This window comes from Triticum dicoccoides, chromosome 6B, assembly GCF_002162155.2.
Source record: "Triticum dicoccoides isolate Atlit2015 ecotype Zavitan chromosome 6B, WEW_v2.0, whole genome shotgun sequence".
NCBI lineage: Eukaryota > Viridiplantae > Streptophyta > Magnoliopsida > Poales > Poaceae > Triticum > Triticum dicoccoides.
In genome coordinates this window covers 496,620,062-496,642,111 of record NC_041391.1, presented here as the reverse complement: position 1 = coordinate 496,642,111, position 22,050 = coordinate 496,620,062, and positions in this window count along the sequence as shown.

Sequence of the window (22,050 nt, the reverse complement as noted above, 5' to 3'; positions counted from 1 at the left end):
TGTCTGAAAGAGAATACTGGGTTGATAATACCCTTCATAGAGAAGGAAGTTCATAAGACCATATTGCGAATGAAAAATAAGAAGGCGTCTGGACCTGATGGATTTCCCACATAAGTTTACCGGATGTTGGATTACGATTAATGGAGACCTATTGTCCATGTTTCATGTTTCGTTTAATAGTGAGATTTAGTTGTGTAAGCTCAAGTTCAAAACAATTACCTTGCTACCTAAGAAGGAAGATGCGGTGAGGATTGAAAATTTTGTGCCTATTTGTTTGGTTAATTTTAGTTTTATCATTTTTTACCGAATTGAGTAAAAGTCTGTTGTGGAACGCGGTAATTTCAAAAAAATTCCTACAATCACGCAAGATCTATCTCTCGGTGATGCATAGCAACGAGAGGGGAGAGCGTTGTCTACGTACCCTCGTAGACCAAAAGCGGAAGCGTTTCAATAATGTGGTTGATGTAGTCGAACGTCTTTGCAATCCAACCGATCCAAGTACCAAACGTACGGCACCTCCGCGTTCAGCACACGTTCAACTCGATGACGTCCCTCGTACTCTTGATCCAGTTGAGGCCGAGGGTTAGTTCTGTCAGCACGATGGCGTGGCGATGGTGATGATGATGCTACCAGTGTAGGGCTTCGCCTAAGCTCCGCAACGGTATGATCGAGGTGTGTAACTGTGGAGGGTGGCACCGCACACGGCTAAAAGATCAACCTGTGTGTTCTAGGGTGCCCCCTTGCCCCCGTATATAAAGGAGGGAGGGGAGGCCGGCCAGCCCTCCTTGGTGCGCCCCCAAAGGGGGAATCTTACTAGGACTCTGAGTCCTAGTAGGTTTCCACCAAGAAGGAGAGAGGGGGAAGGAAGGAGAGTGAGAGAGGGAGAAGGAAAGGGGGGGGGGCGCCGGCCCCCTTCCCTTGTCCTATTCGGACTCAGGGGGGCAGCCAGCCCTCCTCTCTCAACACTAAGGCCCATCGAGGCCCATTAGTTCCGGGGGGGGGGGGTCCGGTAACCCTCTGGCAGTCTGGTTTTATCCGAAACTTCTCTAGAACACTTCTGGTGTCCGAATATAGTTGTCCAATATATCAATCTTTATGTCTCGACCATTTCAAGACTCCTCGTCATGTCCGTGATCTCATCCGGGACTCCAAAAAAACTTCGGTCATCAAAAACATATAACTCATAATGCATATCATCATCGAACGTTAAGCGTGCAGACCCTACGGGGTCGAGAACTATGTGGACATGACCGAGACACATCTCCGGTCAATAACCAATGGCAGAACGTGTATGCTCATATTGGCTCCTACATATTCTAAGAAGATCTTTCTTGGTCAAACCGCATAACAACATATGTTGTTCCCTTTGTCATAGGTATGTTACTTGCCCGAGATTTGATCGTCGGTATCTCAATACCTAGTTCAATATCATTACCGGCAAGTCTCTTTACTCGTTCCGTAATACCTCATCCCGCAACTAACTCATTAGTCACAATGCTTGCAAGGCTTATAGTGATGAGTATTACTGAGAGGGCCTAGAGATAGCTCTCTGAAACACGGAGGGACGAATCCTAATCTCGATCTATGCCAACCCAACAAACACCTTCAGAGACACCTGTAGAGAACCTTTATAATCACCCATTTACGTTGTGATGTTTGGTAGCACACAAAGTGTTCCTCCGGTATTTGGGAGTTGCATAATCTCATAGTTTGAGGAACATGTACAAGTCGTGAAGAGAGCAGTAGCAATGAAACTGTAACGATCATAATGCTAAGCTAACGGATGGGTCATGTCCATCACATGATTCTCCTAATGATGTGATCCCGTTCATCAAATGACAACACATGTCTATGGTTAGGAAACATAACCATCTTTCATTGACGAGCTAGTCAATTAGAGGCATACTAGGGACTATAAGTTGTCTATGTATTCACACACATACTAAGTTTCCGGTTAATACAATTCTAGAATGAATAATAAACATTTATCATGAATTAAGGAAATAAATAATAACTTTATTATTGCCTCTAGGGCATATTTCCTTCAGTCTCCCACTTTCGCTAGAGTTAATAATCTAGTTCACATCACCATGTGATTTAACACCAATATTCACATCTGTATGTGATTAACACCCATACTTCACATCGTCATGTGACCAACACCAAAAGGGTTTACTAGAGTCAATAATCTAGTTCACATCGCTATGTGATTAACACCCAAAGAGTACTAAGGTGTGATCATGTTTTGCTCGTGAGAGAAGTTTAGTCAACGGGTCTGTCACATTCAGAGTTGTATGTATTTTGCAAATATTCTATGTCTACAATGCTCTGCACGGAGCTACTCTACCTAATTGATCCCACTTTCAATATGTATCCAGATTGAGACTTAGAGTCATCTGGATCGGTGTAAAAGCTTGCATCGATGTAACTCTTTACGACGAGCTCTTTTATCACCTCCATAATCAAGAAATATTTCCTTAGTCCTCACTAAGGATAATCTTGACCGCTGTCCAGTGATCTACTCCTAGATCAAAATTGTACTCCCTTGCCAAACTCAGGGCAGGGTACACAGTAGGTCTGGTACACAACATAGCATACTTTATAGAACCTATGATTGTGGCATAGGGAATGCCTTTCATTCTCTTTCTATTTTCTGCCGTGGTCGGGCTTTGAGTCTTACTCAACTTTACACCTTGTAATACAGGCAAGAACCCTTTCTTTGACTGATCCATTTTGAACTTCTTCAAAACTTTACCAAGGTATGTGCTTTGTGAAAGTCCAATTAAGCGTCTTGATCTATCTCTATAGATCTTGATGCCCAATATGTAAGTAGCTTCACCGAGGTATTTCATTGAAAAAACTCTTATTCAAATATCCCTTTATGCTATCCAGAAATTCTATATCATTTCCAATCAACAATATGTCATCCACATATAATATTAGAAATGCTACTGAGCTCCCACTCACTTTCTTGTAAATACAGGCTTCTCCAAAAGTCTGTATAAAACCATATGCTTCGATCATATTATCAAAGCATTTATTCCAACTCCGAGAGGCTTGCACCAGTCCATAAATGGATCGCTGGAGCTTGCACACTTTGTTACAAAACCTTCTGGTTGCATCATATACAACTCTTCTTCCAGAAATCCATTCAGGAATGCAGTTTTGACATCCATCTGCCAAATTTCATAATCATAAAATGCAGCAATTGCTACATGATTCGGACAGACTTAAGCATCGCTACGGGCGAGAAAGTCTCATTGTAGTCAACTCCTTGAACTTTGTCGAAAACCTTTTTTCCGACAAGTCAAGCTTTGTTGATAGTAACACTACTATCAACGTTCGTATTCCTCTTGAAGATCCACTTATTTTTTATGTTTTGCCGATCATCGGGCAAGTCCACCAAAGTCCTCACTTTGTTCTCATACATGGATCCTATCTCATATTTCATGGACTCAAGCCATTTCGCAGAATCTAGGCTCATCATCGCTTCCTCATAGTTTGTAGGTCCATCATGGTCTGGTAACATGACTTCCAGAACAAGATTACCATACCACTCTGGTGCGGACCTTACTTTGGAAGACCTATGAGGTTCGGTAGTAACTTGATCTGAAGTTCCATGATCATCATCATTAACTTCCTCACTAATCGGTGTAGGAATCACTGGAACTGATTTCTGTGATGAACTAATTTCCAATAAGGGAGAAGGTACAATTACCTCATCAAGTTCTACTTTCTTCCCACTCACTTCTTTCGAGAGAAACTCCTTCTCTAGAAAAGGATCCATTTTAGCAACAAAGATTTTGCCTTTGGATCTGTGATAGAAGGTGTACCCATGAATTTACTTTGGGTAACCTATGAAGACGCACTTTTCCGATTTGGTTCGAGCTTATCAGGTTGAAGCTTTTTCATATAAGCATCGCAGCTCCAATATTTAAGAAACGACAACATTGGTTTCTTGCCAAACCACATTCATAAGGCGTCATCTCAACGGATTTTGATGGTGCCATGTTTAACGTGAATGCAGCTGTCTCTAATGCATAACCCCAAAGCGATAGTGGTAAATTTGTAAGATACATCATAGATCGCACCATATCCAATAAAGTGCGGTTACGACATTCAAACACACCATTACGCTGTGGTGTTCCATGTGGCTGAGCTGTGAAACTATTCCACATTGTTTTAAATGAAGGCCAAACTCGTAACTCAAATATTCTCCTCTATGATCAGATCGTAGAAACTTTATTTTCTTGTTATGATGATTCTCCACTTCACTATGAAATTCTTTGAACTTTTCAAATGTTTCAGACTTGTGTTTCATTAAGTAGATATACCCATATCTGCTCAAATCATCTGTGAAGGTCAGAAAATAACGATATCCGCCACGAGCATCAACACTCATTGGACCGCATACATCGGTATGTATTATTTCCAATAAGTCACTAGCTCGTTCCATTGTTCCGAAGAACAGAGTTTTAGTCATCTTGCCCATAAGGCACGGTTCTCAGGCATCAAATGATTCATAGTCAAGTGATTCCAAAAGTCCATCTTTATGGAGTTTCTTCATGCGCTTTACACCAATACGACCCAAACGGCAGTGCCACAAATATGTTGCACTATCATTATCAACTTTTCATATTTTGGCATCAATATTAAGAATATGTGTATCACTACGATCAAGATTCAATAAACCATCAACATTGGGTGTATGACCATAGAAGGTTTTATTCATGTAAACAGAATAACAATCTATTCTCTGTCTTAGATGAATAATCGTATTGCAATAAACATGATCTAATCATATTTATGCTCAACGCAAACACCAAATAACATTTATTTAGGTTCAACACTAATCTCGAAAGTATAGGGAGTGTGCGATGATGATCACATCAATCTTGGAACCATTTCCAACACACATCATCGCCTCACCCTCAACTAGTCTTTGTTTATTCTGTAACTCCTATTTAGAGTTACTAATCTTAGCAACTGAACAAGTATCAAATACCCAGGGGCTACTATAAACACTAGTAAGGTACACATCAATATCAAATATACCCTTGTTCACTTTGCCATCCTTCTTATCCACCAAATATTCAGGGCATTTCCGCTTCCAGTGACCATTTCCTTTGAAATAGAAGCACTCAGTTTTAGGCTTTGGTCCAGCTTTGGGCTTCTTCACGGGAGTGACAACTTGCTTGCCATTCTACTTGAAGTTCCCTTTCTTTCCCTTTGCCCTTTTCTTGAAACTAGTGGTCTTGTCAATCATCAACACTTGATGCTCTTTCTTGATTTCTACCTTCGTCGATTTCAGCATCACGAAGAGCTTGAGAATCGTTTTTGTCATCCCTTGCATACTATAGTTCATCACGAAGTTCTAGTAAGTTGGTGTTGGTGACTAGAGAACTCTGTCAATCATTATCTTATCTGGAAGATAACTCCCACTTGATTCAAGCGATTGTAGTACCCAGAGAATCTGAGCACATTCTCATTGCTTGAGCTATTGTCCTCCATCTTTTAGCTATAGAACTTGTTGGAGACTTCATATCTCTCGACTCAGGTATTTGCTTGAAATATTAACTTCAACTCCTGGAACATCTCATATGGTCCATGACGTTCAAAACGTCTTTGAAGTCCCGATTCTAAGCCATAAAGCATGGTGCACTAAACTATCAAGTAGTCATCATATTAAGCTAGCCAAACGTTCATAACGTCTACATCTGCTCCTGCAATAGTTTTGTCACCTAATGGTGCATCAAGGACATAATTTTTCTGTGCAGCAATGAGGATAAACCTTAGACCACGGACTCAGTCTGCATCATTGCCACTATCATCTTTCAACTTAGTTTTCTCTAGGAACATATAAAAAAACATAGGGAAGCTACAACGCGAGCTATTGATCTACAACATAATTTGCAAAATACTGTCAGGACTGAGTTCATGATAAATTAAAGTTCAATTAATCATATTACTTAAGAACTCCCACTTAGATAGACATCCCTCTAGTCATCTAAATGATCACGTGATCCAAATCAACTAAACCATGTCCGATCATCACGTGAGATGAAGTAGTTTTCAATGGTGAACATCACTATGTTGATCATATCTACTATATGATTCATGCTCGACCTTTTGGTCTGAGTGTTCCGAGGCCATATCTACATATGCTAGGCTCGTCAAGTTTAACCCGAGTATTCTGTGTGTGCAAAACTGGCTTGCACCCGTTTTATGTGAATATAGAGCTTATCACACCCGATCATCACGTGGTGTCTCGGCAGGACGAACTGTAGCAACGGTGCATACTCAGGGAGAACACTTATACCTTGAAATTTAGTAAGGGATATTCTTATAATGCTACCGCCGTACTAAGCAAAATAAGATGCATAAAGGATAAACATCACATGCAATCAAAATATGTGACATGATATCGCCATCATCATCTTGTGCTCGTGATCTCCATCATTGAAGCATCGTCATGATCTCCATCATCACTGGCGCGACACCTTGATCTCCATCGTAGCATCGTTGTCGTCTCGCCAACTATTGTTACTACGACTATTGCTACCGCTTAGTGATAAAGTAAAACAATTGCATGGCGATTGCATTGCATACAATAAAGCGACAACCATATGGCTCCTCCGTTTTCCTGATAACTTTGTTACAAAACATGATCATCTCATACAACAAATTATATCACATCATGCCTTGACCATATCACATCACAGCAAGCCCTGCAAAAACAAGTTAGACATCCTCTACTTTGTTGTTGCAAGTTTTACGTGGCCCCTTAGTGATTTTTGTGTGTTGAAGACTTATAGGTTAAGGGTCTGATGCGTCTGTGAGTGTACATAGGTCTATAAGTCTATGAGGAGGTTGATATATACAGAGAATGTCGACCCCTAAAAATGAAGTTCTTCAACTGAAGACTTTGGATTTCTGAAGACTTTGAAAGTGAAGAAATTGGTGTGACCTTGAAGACTTGGTATTCATTCGAAAAACATGAAGCGTGAAGACTTTTGTTTTTATAGTTTCATTTTCTCTTTCTTGAGTCATAGGAAACACCGTACTGTTAAAGGGGGTCGAGGAAATACTAAGGAAAAATTTCCATGTGATGCTCAACTCAAAATCCTACACCTACCAATCCTTTCGAGTGAAGCCATTGGAAATCTCGCACAGTTCAGTGATATTCTTCAGTGACAGAGACGAAGTTCTTCTGGTCTCTGAGGAATTTGTTCTGACTGAAGAGTTAGGAATTTGCCAGTGCAGATTGCCTACAAAGTGAGGAACATGATAGCCCTGAGGAATTCGAACCTCAAATATTCCGACCGTTGCTGTGCTACACGCCAGCTGTCCCAAAATATCTACCCACCTAACGGTCATATCAGACAAGGACATTTATGTCTTATCATGTAGGGCTGCTCCCTGACTATAAATAACCGCCCCCTACAACCACTAGCTGGTTGGCTGCTCCAAGAGAAACTGACACTTGTCATTTGAGAGCAACCCATCCTCCGAGTACTTTGAGTGAAAATCATCAAGTGAGGAAATCCCAAACCCAAACCTACAAAACCCCAAAGTGATTGAGCATCACTGAAGAGATTGATCCTTCATGGATCCAACGCTTTTTTCCTTTGAAGACTGTGCTTCTTCCAGATGGTTAGGCGTCAAGGTCTAGAGCATCCAAGAGGAATTGTGGATCGCCGGGTGACCGAGTTTGTGAAGGTTCGGAAGTCACCTGAAGACTTACCACGAGTGATTGGGCAAGGTCTGTGTGACCTTAGCTCAAGGAGAATACGGTGAGGACTATGTGTCCGGGACTAGTGGTGTCCTCGAGTTTAAATACTCAGCCGCTCCAACCAGATGTACAACTGAGATAGCAGTTGGAACTGGTCTACCAAATCATTGTCTTCACCGAGCTTACTAGTTCTATCTCCTCAACTCTTTCATTTCCTCATGTATGTTGTTATGTGCTTGTTCATATCTGTTTGAAGACATTGACTGAAGACTTTCTCAATTTTCTCAGTTCTATTTCTTCAGTCTGTTCGTCTTCTTCCTTGTGTTATCCTGTGTTTACGCTTTCTGTACTCTGTGCTTGTCTTCATTTCATCATGATGACTATGCTTGTGTTCTTTTATGTTCCTTTCTGAGTACCTATTCCGCTGCAAGTAGTTCTTCATTTACGAATTTCCTCACCAACAAATTCCTTAGTGAAGAATTCATAAAAATCGCCTATTCACCCCCCTCTAGTCGATATAACACACTTTCAATTGGTATCAGAGCAAGGTACTCCCTTGTTCTGTGTGATTTTGGTTTAACCACCTGGAGTTCTAGTTATGTCGACTGCAGGTATGATCAAGGTCTCTGCTGGGTGTCCGACCTTCGATGGCACGGACTACCCCTACTGGAAGAATAAGATGCGAATGCATCTTGAGGCAATTGACAATGATCTCTGGTATGTTGTGGAAAATGGTGTTCCCTTAGTCACACCTTCCCTGAATGCTGCTGATGTGAAGAGATTCAAGCAACTCGATTCTCAAGCGAAGAATATCATATGTGGCCATCTGAGTAAAGGGCAGTATGGTAGAGTGAGTGCTTTGGAAACTGCTAAGCTTATCTAGGATAGGCTCTCCAAAGTAAACGAAGGAGTCTCAACTCAACGTGACTCTCGTGTTGACGTTCTTCGCAATCTCTTCAACCGCTTCAAAAGACTCGACAATGAAAATGTTTAGCAAACCTACGATTGCCTCACTGATATCTCAAATGAGCTTCAAGCGCTTGGCGCCACTGACATCAACGACCATGAGGTGGTGAAGAAATTGATGAGACCACTCGATTCTTCATTTGACACTCTGGCACTAATGATTCAAGAGCGTGCTGATTACAAGTCACTTGATCCCGCTGATATCCTCGAGAGGCTCAACACTCATGAGTTCCAGGTTGCTGAGAAGAGAGATCTCTATGGTTCGAGCTATGGCAAACCACGTGCTCTGAAGGCCAAGTCAGTCTCTGAGTCTAAGGAAGAAGACTCTACCAGCAGCCTTGGTGATCCCGAAGAACTAAGCCAGGAACTAGCACTGCTCGTGAAGAAATTTCAGAAGTTCTCAAGACATGGTCGCTTTGGAAAATCCTCAAGGAGCAATGATTCCTCATCTAGTGACTACAAGAAAAGGTTGTGCCACAAATGCAAGAAACCTGGTCACTACATTCAAGATTGTCCTCAGTGGGACAAGGAATTAAAGAAGAATAAATACAAGGATTACAGTTCTGATGATGCCAAGAAGAAGAAGAAATCTTCAAAGTCTTCATCATCAAAATCCTCGAAGTCTTCATCTCACAAGAAGAGCAGCTCCAAGAAGGCTCGGGCGTTCATTGGCAAGGAAATGGACTCTGAGGCTGAATCTGAGGATCATGAGGAAGAAGAGGCATCCGAGGAGTCTGAGTCTGGTGTGGCGAGTCTAGCTCTTGCTACCGCATTTGCAAGCAAGTCTATCTTCAACTCTGAAGAAAATGGCAACACCAACAATGCTGATGAAGGCAATGATGACTACGCTCCCACCTATTGCTTCATGGCAAAGGGTGCCAAGGTAACTAAACACCCCTCCTCTGAATCAAGTGAGGATGAATCTGATGAAAATCTTAAGCCCAGCTACTCTAAACTTGCTAAGATTGCTGTGAAACAACAAAAGGCTATTGAAAAACTCCAAAACATGCTAGACAAGAGCGATGATATGTTGGGTGATGAAATGGACCGCACTAAAGACTTAACTGAAAATCTTCAGAGACTTCAGTCTAAGTTTGACAACCTTCAAAGAAAGCAAGATCTTGAGAAGCTAAGAATAAGTTATGAAGATCTTCAGAAGGAGCGCGATTCATTACTTGCTCAACAAATCAGCGCTACTCACGAAGAATTTGTTCCTCCATGTCTGAAGTGCATAGAACGTGAATCTGCTAATTCTTCACCTGAATGTTCAAATGCTTCAAATGTTACAAATTCTTCCCGTCTCTGCTATCACTAATTGTTGGGGAACGTAGCAGAAATTCAAAATTTTCCTACGCGTCACCAAGATCTATCTATGGAGAAACCAGCTACGAGTAGAAGGAGGAGTGCATCTACATACCCTTGTAGATCGCTAAGCGGAAGCGTTCAAGTGAACGGGGTTGATGGAGTCGTACTCGTCGTGATTCAGATCACCGATGATCAAGTGCCGAACGGACGGCACCTCCGCGTTCAACACACGTACAGCCCGGTGACGTCTCCCACGCCTTGATCCAGCAAGGAGAGAGGGAGAGGTTGAGGAAGACTCCATCCAGCAGCAGCACAACGGCGTGGTGGTAGTGGAGGAGCGTGGCAATCCCGCAGGGCTTCGCCAAGCACCATGGGAGAAGAGGAGAAGAACTTGGGAGAGAGGGAGGGGCTGCACCAAAGGCATAAGGTCTGTTTGGGAGGCCCTCCTACCCCACTATATATAGGGATCCCAAGGGGGGGGTGCGCCAGCCCCTAGGAGATCCAATCTCCAAGGGGGCGGCGGCCAGGGGAGGAGTCCTCCCCCCCCAAGGCACCTAGGAGGTGCCTTCCCCTGCTGGGACTCTTCCTTTAGGGTTTCCCCAGGCGCATGGGCCTCTTGGGGCTGGTGCCCTTGGCCCATGTAGGCCAAGGCGCACCCCCTACAGCCCATGTGGCCCCCCAGGGCAGGTGGCCCCACCCGGTGGGCCCCCGGGACCCTTCCGGTGGTCCCGGTACAATACCGATGACCCCGAAACTTGTCTCGATGGCCGAAACAGGACTTCCTATATATTAATCTTTACCTCCGGACCATTCCGGAACTCCTCGTGACGTCCAGGATCTCATCCGGGACTCCGAACAACATTCGGTAACCACATACAAGCTTCCTTTATAACCCTAGCGTCATCGAACCTTAAGTGTGTAGACCCTACGGGTTCGGGAGACATGCAGACATGACCGAGACGTTCTCCGGTCAATAACCAACAGCGGGATCTGGACACCCATGTTGGCTCCCACATGTTCCACGATGATCTCATCGGATGAACCATGATGTCAAGGACTTAATCAATCCCGTATACAATTCCCTTTGTCTAGCGGTATTTTACTTGCCCGAGATTCGATCGTCGGTATACCGATACATTGTTCAATCTCGTTACCGGCAAGTCACTTTACTCGTTCCGTAACACATCATCCCGTGATCAACTCCTTGGTCACATTGCGCATATGATGATGTCCTACCGAGTGGGCCCAGAGATACCTCTCCGTTTACACGGAGTGACAAATCCCAGTCTCGATCCGCATAAAACAATAGATACTTTCGGAGATACCTGTAGTGCACCTTTATAGTCACCCAGTTACGTTGTGACGTTTGATACACCCAAAGCACTCCTACGGTATCCAGGAGTTACACGCTATCATGGTCAAAGGAAGAGATACTTGACATTGGCAAAGCTCTAGCAAACGAACTACACGACCTTTTGTGCTAGGCTTAGGATTGGGTCTTGTCCATCACATCATTCTCCTAATGATGTGATCCCGTTATCGACGACATCCAATGTCCATAGCCAGGAAACCATGACTATCTGTTGATCACAACGAGCTAGTCAACTAGAGGCTCACTAGGGACATATTGTGGTCTATGTATTCACACGTGTATTACGATTTCCGGATAATACAGTTATAGCATGAATAAAAGACTATTATCATGAACAGAGAAATATAATAATAACACTTTTATTATTGCCTCTAGGGCATATTTCCAACAGTCTCCCACTTGCACTAGAGTCAATAATCTAGTTCACATCGCCATGTGATTAACACTCACAGGTCACATCGCCATGTGACTAATACCCAAGAGTTTACTAGAGTAAGTAGTCTAGTGTTAATCACTATGTGATTAACACTCAATGAGTTTTATGTTTGATCATGTTGCTTGTGAGAGAGGTTTTAGTCAACAGGTCTGAACCTTTCAGATCCGTGTGTGCTTTACAAATCTCTATGTCATCTCCTAGATGCAGCTACCACGCTCTATTTGGAGCTATTCCAAACAACTGTTCTACTTGGAGCTATTCTAAATTATTGCTCCATTATATGTATCCGGTCTCTCTACTCAGAGCTATCCGGATAGGCGTCAAGCTTGCATCGTCGTAACCTTTACGACGAGCTCTTTTACCACCTCCATAATCGAGAAAATTTCTTAGTCCACTAGTTACTAAGGATAACTTTGACCGCTGTCCTGTGAGCCATTCTTGGATCACTCTTGTACCCCTTGACTGACTCATGGCAAGGCACACTTCAGGTGCGGTACACAGCATAGCATACTGAAGAGCCTACGTCTTAAGCATAGGGTATGACCTTCGTCCTTTCTCTCTATTCTGCCGTGGTCGAGCTTTAAGTCTTAACTTCGTACCTTACAACTCAGGCAAGAACTCCTTCTTTGACTGGTCCATCTTGAACACCTTCAAGATCATGCCAAGGTATGTGCTCATTTGAAAGTATTATTAAGCATTTTGATCTATCCTTATAGATCTTGATGCTCAATGTTCAAGTAGCTTAATCCAGGCTTTCCATTGAAAAACACTTTCAAAATAACCCTATATGCTTTCTAGAAATTCTACATCATCTCTGATCATCAATATGTCAACAACATATACTCATCAGAAATTCTATAGTGCTCCCACTCACTTCTTTGGAAATACAAGTTTCTTATAAACTTTGTATAAATCCAAAATCTTTGATCATCTCATCAAAGCGTACATTCCAACTCCGAGATGCTTACTCCAGTCCTTAAAAAGATCGCTGGAGCTAGCATACCTTTTAGCATCCTTAGGATCGACAAAACTTTTTTGATTGTATTGCATACAACCTTTCCTTACGAAAACTAGTAAGGAAACTTGTCTTGACATCCATCTGCCAGATTTCATAAATGCAGCTAATGCTAACATGATTCCGACGGACTTTAAGCATCGCTACGAGTGAGAAAATCTCATCGTAGTCAACTCCTTGAACTTGTCGGAAAACACTTCGCCACAAGTCGAGCTTCATAGATGGTGACATTACCATCCACGTCCGTCTTCTTCTTAAAAGATCCATTTATCTCAATGGATTGCCGATCATCGGGCAAGTCCATCAAAGTCCATGCTTTGTTCTGATATATGGATACTATCTCGGATTTCATGGCTTCTAACCATTTGTCGGAATTCGGGCCCACCATCGCTTCTCCATAGCTCGTAGGTTCATTGTTGTCTAGCAACATGACCTTCAAGACAGGATCACCTTACCACTCCGAAGTAGTACGTGTCCTTGTCGTCCTACGAGGTTTGGTAGTGACTTGATCCGAAGTTTCATGATCAATATCATAAGCTTCCACTTCAATTTGTGTAGGTGCCACAGGAACAATTTCCTGTGCCCTGCCACACACTAGTTGAAGAGACGGTTCAATAACCTCATCAAGTCTCCACCATCCTCCCACTCAACTCTTTCGAGAGAAACCTTTCCTCGAGAAAGGACCCGATTCAAGAAACAATCCATATTGCTTTCGGATCTGAATTAGGAGGTATACCCAACTGTTTTGGGTGTCCTATGAAGATGCATTTTATCCGCTTTGGGTTCGAGCTTAATCCTGAAACTTTTTCACATAAGCGTCGCAACCCCAAACCTTTAAGAAACGACAACTTAGGTTTCTCTAAACCATAATTCATACGGTGTCATCTCAACGGAATTACGTGGTACCCTATTAAAGTAAATGTGGTTGTCTCTAATGCCTAACCCATGGACAATAGTGGTAATTCGATAAGAGACATCATGGTACGCACCATATCCAATAGGGTGCAACTATGATGTTCGGACACACCATCACACTATGGTGTTCCAGGCGGTATTAATTGCGAAACAATTTCCACAATGTCTTAATTGTGTGCCAAAACTCGTAACTCAGATATTCATCTCTATGATCTTATCATAGACATTTTATCCTCTTGTCACGATGATCTGCTACTTCACTCTGAAATTATTTGAACCATTCAATAATTCAGACTTGTGTTTCATCAAGTAAATATTCTCAACATCTACTCGAATCATCTGTGAAGTAAGAACATAACGATATTCACTGCATGCCTCAGCACTCATTGGACTGCACACATCAAAATGTGTTATTTCCAATAAGTTGCTATTTTGTTCCATCTTACTGAAACTGAGGCTTTTCAGTCATCTTGCCCATGTGGTATGATTTGCATATCTCAAGTGATTCAAAATCAAGTGAGTCCAAACGGTCCATTTGCATGGAGTTTCTTCATGCATATACACCAATAGACATGGTTCGCATGTCTCAAACTTTTCAAAAACGAGTGAGTCCAAAGATCCATCAACATGGAGCTTCTTCATGCGTTTTATACCATTATGACTTACATGGCAGTGCCACAAGTAAGTGGTACTATCATTACTATCTTATATCTTTTGGCATGAAAATGTGTATTCCTACGATCAAGGTTCAATAAACCATTCCTATAGGTGCAAGAGCACTTATTCAGGTTTAATACTAATCTTGATGGTAGAGGGAGCGTGCGATGCTTGATCATATCAACCTTGGAAACACTTCCAACATATATCGTCAGCTCACCTTTAGCTAGTCTCCGTTTATTCTGTAGCTTTTATTTCGAGTTACTAACACTTAGCAACCGAACCGGTATCCAATACCCTGGTGCTACTAGGAGTACTAGTAAAGTACACATTAACATAATGTATATCCAATATACTTCTATCGACCTTGCCAGCCTTCTCATCTACCAAGTATCTAGGGTAATGCTGTTCCAGTGGTTGTTCCCCTTATTACAGAAGCACTTAGTCTCGGGTTTGGGTTCAACCTTGGGTTTCTTCACTAGAGCAGCAGCTGAATTGCCGTTTCATGAAGTATCCCTTTGTTCCCTTGCCCTTCTTGAAACTAGTGGTCTCACTGACCATCAACGATTGATGCTCCTTCTTGATTTCTACTTTCGCGGTGTCAAACATCGCGAATATCTCAAGGATCATCATATCTATCCCTGATATGTTATAGTTCATCACGAAGCTCTTGCAGCTTGGTGGCAATGACTTTGGAGAAACATCACTATCTCATCTGGAATATTAACTCCCACTTGATTCAAGTGATTGTTGTACTCAGACAATCTGAGCACAAGCTCAACGATTGAGCTTTTCTCCCTTAGTTTGCAGGCTAAGAAAATCATCGGAGGTCTTATACCTCTTGACATGGGCACGAGCCTGAAATCCCAATTTCAGCCCTCGAAACATCTCATATGTTCCGCGACGTTTCGAAAACGTCTTTGGTGCCTCTACTTAAACCATTTAACTGAACTATCACGTAGTTATCAAAACGTGTATGTTCGATGTTCGAAACATCCACAAACGACGTTGGGGTTCAGCACACTGAGCGGTGCATTAAGGACATAAGCTTTCTACTGATCGCATAATCGCTACTATCAACTTTCAACTATATTTTCTCTAGGAACATATCTAAACAGTGGAACTAAAGCGCGAGCTTACGACATAATTTGCAAAAGGTCTTTTGACTATGTTCAGGATAATTAAGTTCATCTTATGAACTCCCACTTAGATAGACATCCCTCTGGTCATCTAAGTGATCACATGATCCGAGTCAACTAGGCCGTGTCCGATCATCACGTGAGACGGACTAGTCATCATCGGTGAACATCTTCATGTTGATCGTATCTACTATACGACTCATGCTCGACCTTTCGGTCTCCGTGTTCCGAGGCCATGTATGCACATGCTAGGCTCGTCAAGTTAACCCTAAGTGTTTTCGCTGTGTCAAACTGTCTTACACCCGTTGTATGTGAACGTAAGAATCCATCACACCCGATCATCACGTGGTGCTTAGAAGCGACGAACTGTAGCAACGGTGCACAGTTAGGGGAGAACACTTCTTGAAATTTTGTAAGGGATCATCTTATTTACTACCGTCGTCCTAAGTAAACAAGATGCATAAACATGATAAACATCACATGCAATCAAATAGTGACATGATATGGCCAATATCATTTTGCTCCTTTTGATCTTCATCTTCGGGGCTCCATGATCATCATCGTCACCGGCTTGACACCATGATCTCCATCATCATGATCTCCATCATCGTGTCTTCATGAAGTTGTCACGCCAACGACTACTTCTACTTCTATGACTAACGCGTTTAGCAATAAAGTAAAGTAGTTTACATGGCGTTCTTCAATGACACGCAGGTCATACAAAAAATAAAGACAACTCCTATGGCTCCTGCCGGTTGTCATACTCATCGACATGCAAGTCGTGAATCCTATTACAAGAACATGATCAATCTCATACATCACATATATCATTCATCACATCCTTTTGGCCATATCACATCACATAGCATACCCTGCAAAAACAAGTTAGACATCCTCTAATTGTTGTTGCATGTTTTACGTGGCTGCTATGGGTTTCTAGCAAGAACGTTTCTTACCTACGCAAGACCACAACGTGATATGCCAATTGCTATTTACCCTTCATAAGGACCCTTTTCATCGAATCCGTTCCGACTAAAGTGGGAGAGACTGGCACCCGCTAGCCACCTTATGCACCAAGTGCATGTCAATCGGTGGAACCTGTCTCACGTAAGAGTACGTGTAAGGTCGGTCCGGGCCGCTTCATCCCACAATACCGTCGAAACAAGATTGGACTAGTAACGGTAAGCATATTGAACAACATCAACGCCCACAACTACTTTGTGTTCTACTCGTGCAAAGAATCTACGCAATAGACCTAGCTCTGATACCACTGTTGGGGAACGTAGCAGAAATTCAAAATTTTCCTACGCGTCACCAAGATCTATCTATGGAGAAACCAGCTACGAGTAGAAGGAGGAGTGCATCTACATACCCTTGTAGATCGCTAAGCGGAAGCGTTCAAGTGAACGGGGTTGATGGAGTCGTACTCGTCGTGATTCAGATCACCGATGATCAAGTGCCGAACGGACGGCACCTCCACGTTCAACACACGTACAGCCCGGTGACGTCTCCCACGCCTTGATCCAGCAAGGAGAGAGGGAGAGGTTGAGGAAGACTCCATCCAGCAGCAGCACAACGGCGTGGTGGTAGTGGAGGAGCGTGGCAATCCCGCAGGGCTTCGCCAAGCACCATGGGAGAAGAGGAGAAGAACTTGGGAGAGAGGGAGGGGCTGCACCAAAGGCATAAGGTCTGTTTGGGAGGCCCTCCTACCCCACTATATATAGGGATCCCAAGGGGGGGGGGGGTGCGCCAGCCCCTAGGAGATCCAATCGGGCTGGTGCCCTTGGCCCATGTAGGCTAAGGCGCACCCCCTACAGCCCATGTGGCCCCCCGGGGCAGGTGGCCCCACCCGGTGGGCCCCCGGGACCCTTCCAGTGGTCCCGGTACAATACCGATGACCCCGAAACTTGTCCCGATGGCTGAAACAGGACTTCCTATATATTAATCTTTACCTCCGGACCATTCCGGAACTCCTCGTGACGTCCGGGATCTCATCCGGGACTCCGAACAACATTCGGTAACCACATACAAGCTTCCTTTATAACCCTAGCGTCATCGAACCTTAAGTGTGTAGACCCTACGGGTTCGGGAGACATGCAGACATGACCGAGACGTTCTCCGGTCAATAACCAACAGCGGGATCTGGATACCCATGTTGGCTCCCACATGTTCCACGATGATCTCATCGGATGAACCACGATGTCAAGGACTTAATCAATCCCGTATACAATTCCCTTTGTCTAGCGGTATTTTACTTGCCCGAGATTCGATCGTCGGTATACCGATACCTTGTTCAATCTCGTTACCGGCAAGTCACTTTACTCGTTCCGTAACACATCATCCCGTGATCAACTCCTTGGTCACATTGCGCATATGATGATGTCCTACCGAGTGGGCCCAGAGATACCTCTCCGTTTACACAGAGTGACAAATCCCAGTTTCGATCCGCATAAAACAATAGATACTTTCGGAGATACCTGTAGTGCACCTTTATAGTCACCCAGTTACGTTGTGACGTTTGATACACCCAAAGCACTCCTACGGTATCCAGGAGTTACACGCTCTCATGGTCAAAGGAAGAGATACTTGACATTGGCAAAGCTCTAGCAAACGAACTACACGACCTTTTGTGCTAGGCTTAGGATTGGGTCTTGTCCATCACATCATTCTCCTAATGATGTGATCCCGTTATCAACGACATCCAATGTCCATAGCCAGGAAACCATGACTATCTGTTGATCACAACGAGCTAGTCAACTAGAGGCTCACTAGGGACATATTGTGGTCTATGTATTCACACGTGTATTACGATTTCCGGATAATACAGTTATAGCATGAATAAAAGACTATTATCATGAATAGAGAAATATAATAATAACACTTTTATTATTGCCTCTAGGGCATATTTCCAACACTAATTCCTCATCTGAGGACATTGCTAGTACTACTAATGATGCGGGGCTGAAGGAATTGTACATGACATGCATGTACAAAAGCCTCAAAGGGCATCAGATTCTTTGTGATGTGCTCAAAAAGCAGATCCTCAAACAGAACCCTAGGAAAGAGGGTATTGCCTTTGAGAGGAAACTCAATGCTGATGGAACATATTGGAAACCTGAGCAGTACCCCAAAACCTCATGGGTTGCTTCAAAGGGACCTCCAGTTGATCCATCCAATTTATCTGGCTTTACATGTGAATCTCCTCATTCTTATGATGAGTCATTTGACTCCAACTATAAACTGTTCAAAAATCAGAAATGGTGAAGTATTTGCTAGATATGTTGGCACTAACTGCAAGAATGGTTCCCCTATGAAGAAAATCTGGGTTCCCAAAAGTTATCTTGAAAGTCTTCAGGTGAATGTCCTCATGACACCACCTGTGAAAAATAGGAGCCCCAGATCAAATTCTTCATATGGACACAATTCTTCATATGGATCAAATTCCTCAAAAGGATCAAAGTCCTCATATGATCATCATCGTGCTAACCCTTCTGTTTCGTGGGGTAGAGCTAAGGGCTATGAGTATGAGCATTATTCTTCAAATTATTATGTTCATAAGTCCTCGAAAAATTTCTCTGCTTACTCATATGCTTACCCTAACCCCTCTTATGTGAAACGAAGCGGACTGGCTTCTATGCCACCTTTCTAATATGGTGCTCGCAGAGTGATGAATTCTTTGCCACCCCTTCAGATGTGGGTGGTGAAGAAAAAGAACTAATCTCTTATGCAGGGTCAGGTCTCCAGACGTGCTCAAAACGTCTGAAGAATTTGCTGGAGACCTGAATGTGCCTGAAAGGACGCAGGCTAATCTTGAAGAAATGAATTCTCATTTCTCACATCCTCATACTGATTTTTCTGTGCTATTGCTTGATGAAATTGATCTGATGATATTGATGTCATATTCTTCACTGATGAAGTATATGAGTTCACAAGTTGCACTAATTCATCTGCAGGATGATCAACCCAAAGCAAACGAGTGGGTCCTCGATAGTGGATGTACAAATCACATGACGGGTGACAAGAATCTATTGATGGATGCTCCTTTATCACCATCACATCTGAAGCATATTATCTTCGCTAACAAAGGCAAAAGTCAGGTATTGGGTCTAGGTAAGGTTGAGATCTCAAAGGATCGACACATGGACAAAGTCATGCTTGTCGAGTCCTTAGGATACAACCTCATGTCTGTTTCAATGCTTTGTGATCTTGGTATGGTTGTTGTCTTTGGAAGATATCGTTGTGTTATGATCATGGAAGCTGACCATTCCAAAGTATTCGAAGGCTTTAGGAGAGGAGATCTGTATATTTTTGATTTCTCTACAGGACCACAACCAGCCATGTGCTTACTTGCAAAAGCTTCAAAAGGCTGGCTATGGCATCGACGACTTGGTCATGCTGGCATGAGGAATCTGCACACACTTGCGAAGAAGAAGCATGTCATTGGCATTGAGAATGTCAAATTCCTCAAGGATCACTTATGCGGAGCTTGTGAAGCTGGAAAGATGACAAAGGCCAAGCATCCAGCGAAGACTATCATGACCACCACTCGACCATTTGAACTGCTTCACATGGATCTCTTCGGTCCTAATCATTATTCTGCTGTTACAAATGATGCATCTCTATATGGCTTTGTTATTGTTGATGATTATTCTCGTTACACATGGGTGCACATTGTCACTTACAAACATGAGGTGCAGGAAGTCTTCAAACGATTTTCCTAGAGGGCTTCAACCAACTTTGGTGTGAAGATCAAGCACATCAGGAGTGACAATGGAACTGAGTTCAAGAATTCCGGTCTTGATGACTATCTTGATGAACTTGGTATTACTCATGAGTTATCTGCTCCTTATACTCCTCAGCAGAATGGCGTCGTGGAGCGCAAGAATAGAACCCTCGCTGAAATGGCTTGCACTATGCTTGATGAATACAAGACGCCTCGTCGCTTTTGGATTGAGGCAATTGATACTGCATGCCACGTCATCAACAGGGTATATCTTCACAAATTCTTCAAGAAAACTGCTTATGAACTCGTCACTGACAAAAAGCCCAATGTGAGTTATTTCAAAGTCTTCGGTGCTAAATGTTGGATTAGAGATCCACATCACACTTCTAAATTCTCACCGAAAGCACATGAAGGTTTTATGCTTGGTTATGGAAAATACTCGCACACCTACAGAGTCTTCAACATCGTTCTTCACAAAGTTGTTGAAACTAGAGATGTGCGGTTCGATGAAACTAATGGCTCACAAAGAGAGCACCTACCTTCTGTGATAGATGAACCAACACCTGAGTATTCTATCAAGTTCAAGGCTACTGAGGATGTCATTCCTACCGAAGAATCTGCTGAAGAATTCATTCCAGATCGTGATGATCATTGGGCTAGCGCACCTGAAGAAAATGGTGCTGAAGAAAATGCTCCTGAAGGGAATGCTAATCAAATTCCTCGAAGACAACCCACTCATCCTCGCATTGCTAACGAAGTGCAAATTGAGAAGATCATTGATGACATTGAAGCACCAGGTCCTCTCACTCGCTCAAAATCTTCACATTTATCTAACTTTTGTGGGCACTTTGCTTTTGTCTCTATCTTAGAGCCCACTAAGGTAGATGAAGCATTTCTGGAGCCTGAGTGGATTCAGGCTATGCAAGAAGAATTGCATCAATTCGATCTCAGCAACGTCTGGGAACTGGTCAAACATCCAGATCCTCGCAAGCACAACATCATTGGCACAAAGTGGATCTACCACAACAAGCAAGATGAAAATGGCCTTGTGGTGAGGAATAAGGCACGACTTGTAGCTCAAGGCTACACACAGGTCGAAGAAATTGATTTCGATGAAACTTTTGCACCTGTTGCTAGACTTGAGGCTATTCGCATTTTACTTGCATATGCTAACCATCATGATATTATCTTACAACAAATGGATGTGAAAAGTGCATTCCTCAATGGTAAGCTTGAGGAACAAGTATATGTGTAGGATCTTGAAGTATGTCTAGAGGGGGGGGGGTGATTAGACTACTTGACCGATTAAAAACTTAACCTTTTCCCAATTTTAGACTTTTGCAGATTTTAGCTATCTTAGCACAAGTCAAGCAATCTTCACACAATTCAAGCAAGCATGCAAAGAGTATATGAGCAGCGGAAAGTAAAGCATGAAACTTGCAAGAATGCAAAGGGAAGGGTTTGGAGATTTCAAACGCAATTTGGAGACACGGTGATTTTAGAGCCGTGGTTCCGATAGGTGTTTCTATCGTACATCCACGTTGATGGAGACTTCAACCCACGGGTAATGGTTGCGCGAGTCCACGAAGGGCTCCACCCACGAAGGTTCCACAAAGAAGCAACCTTGTCTATCCCACCATGGCCATCGCCCAAGAAGGACTTGCCTCACTAGCGGTAGATCTTCACGAAGTAGGCGATCTCTTTGCCCTTACAAACTCCTTGGTTCAACTCCACAATCTTGTCGGAGGCTCCCAAGTGACACCTAGCCAATCTAGGAGACACAACTCTCC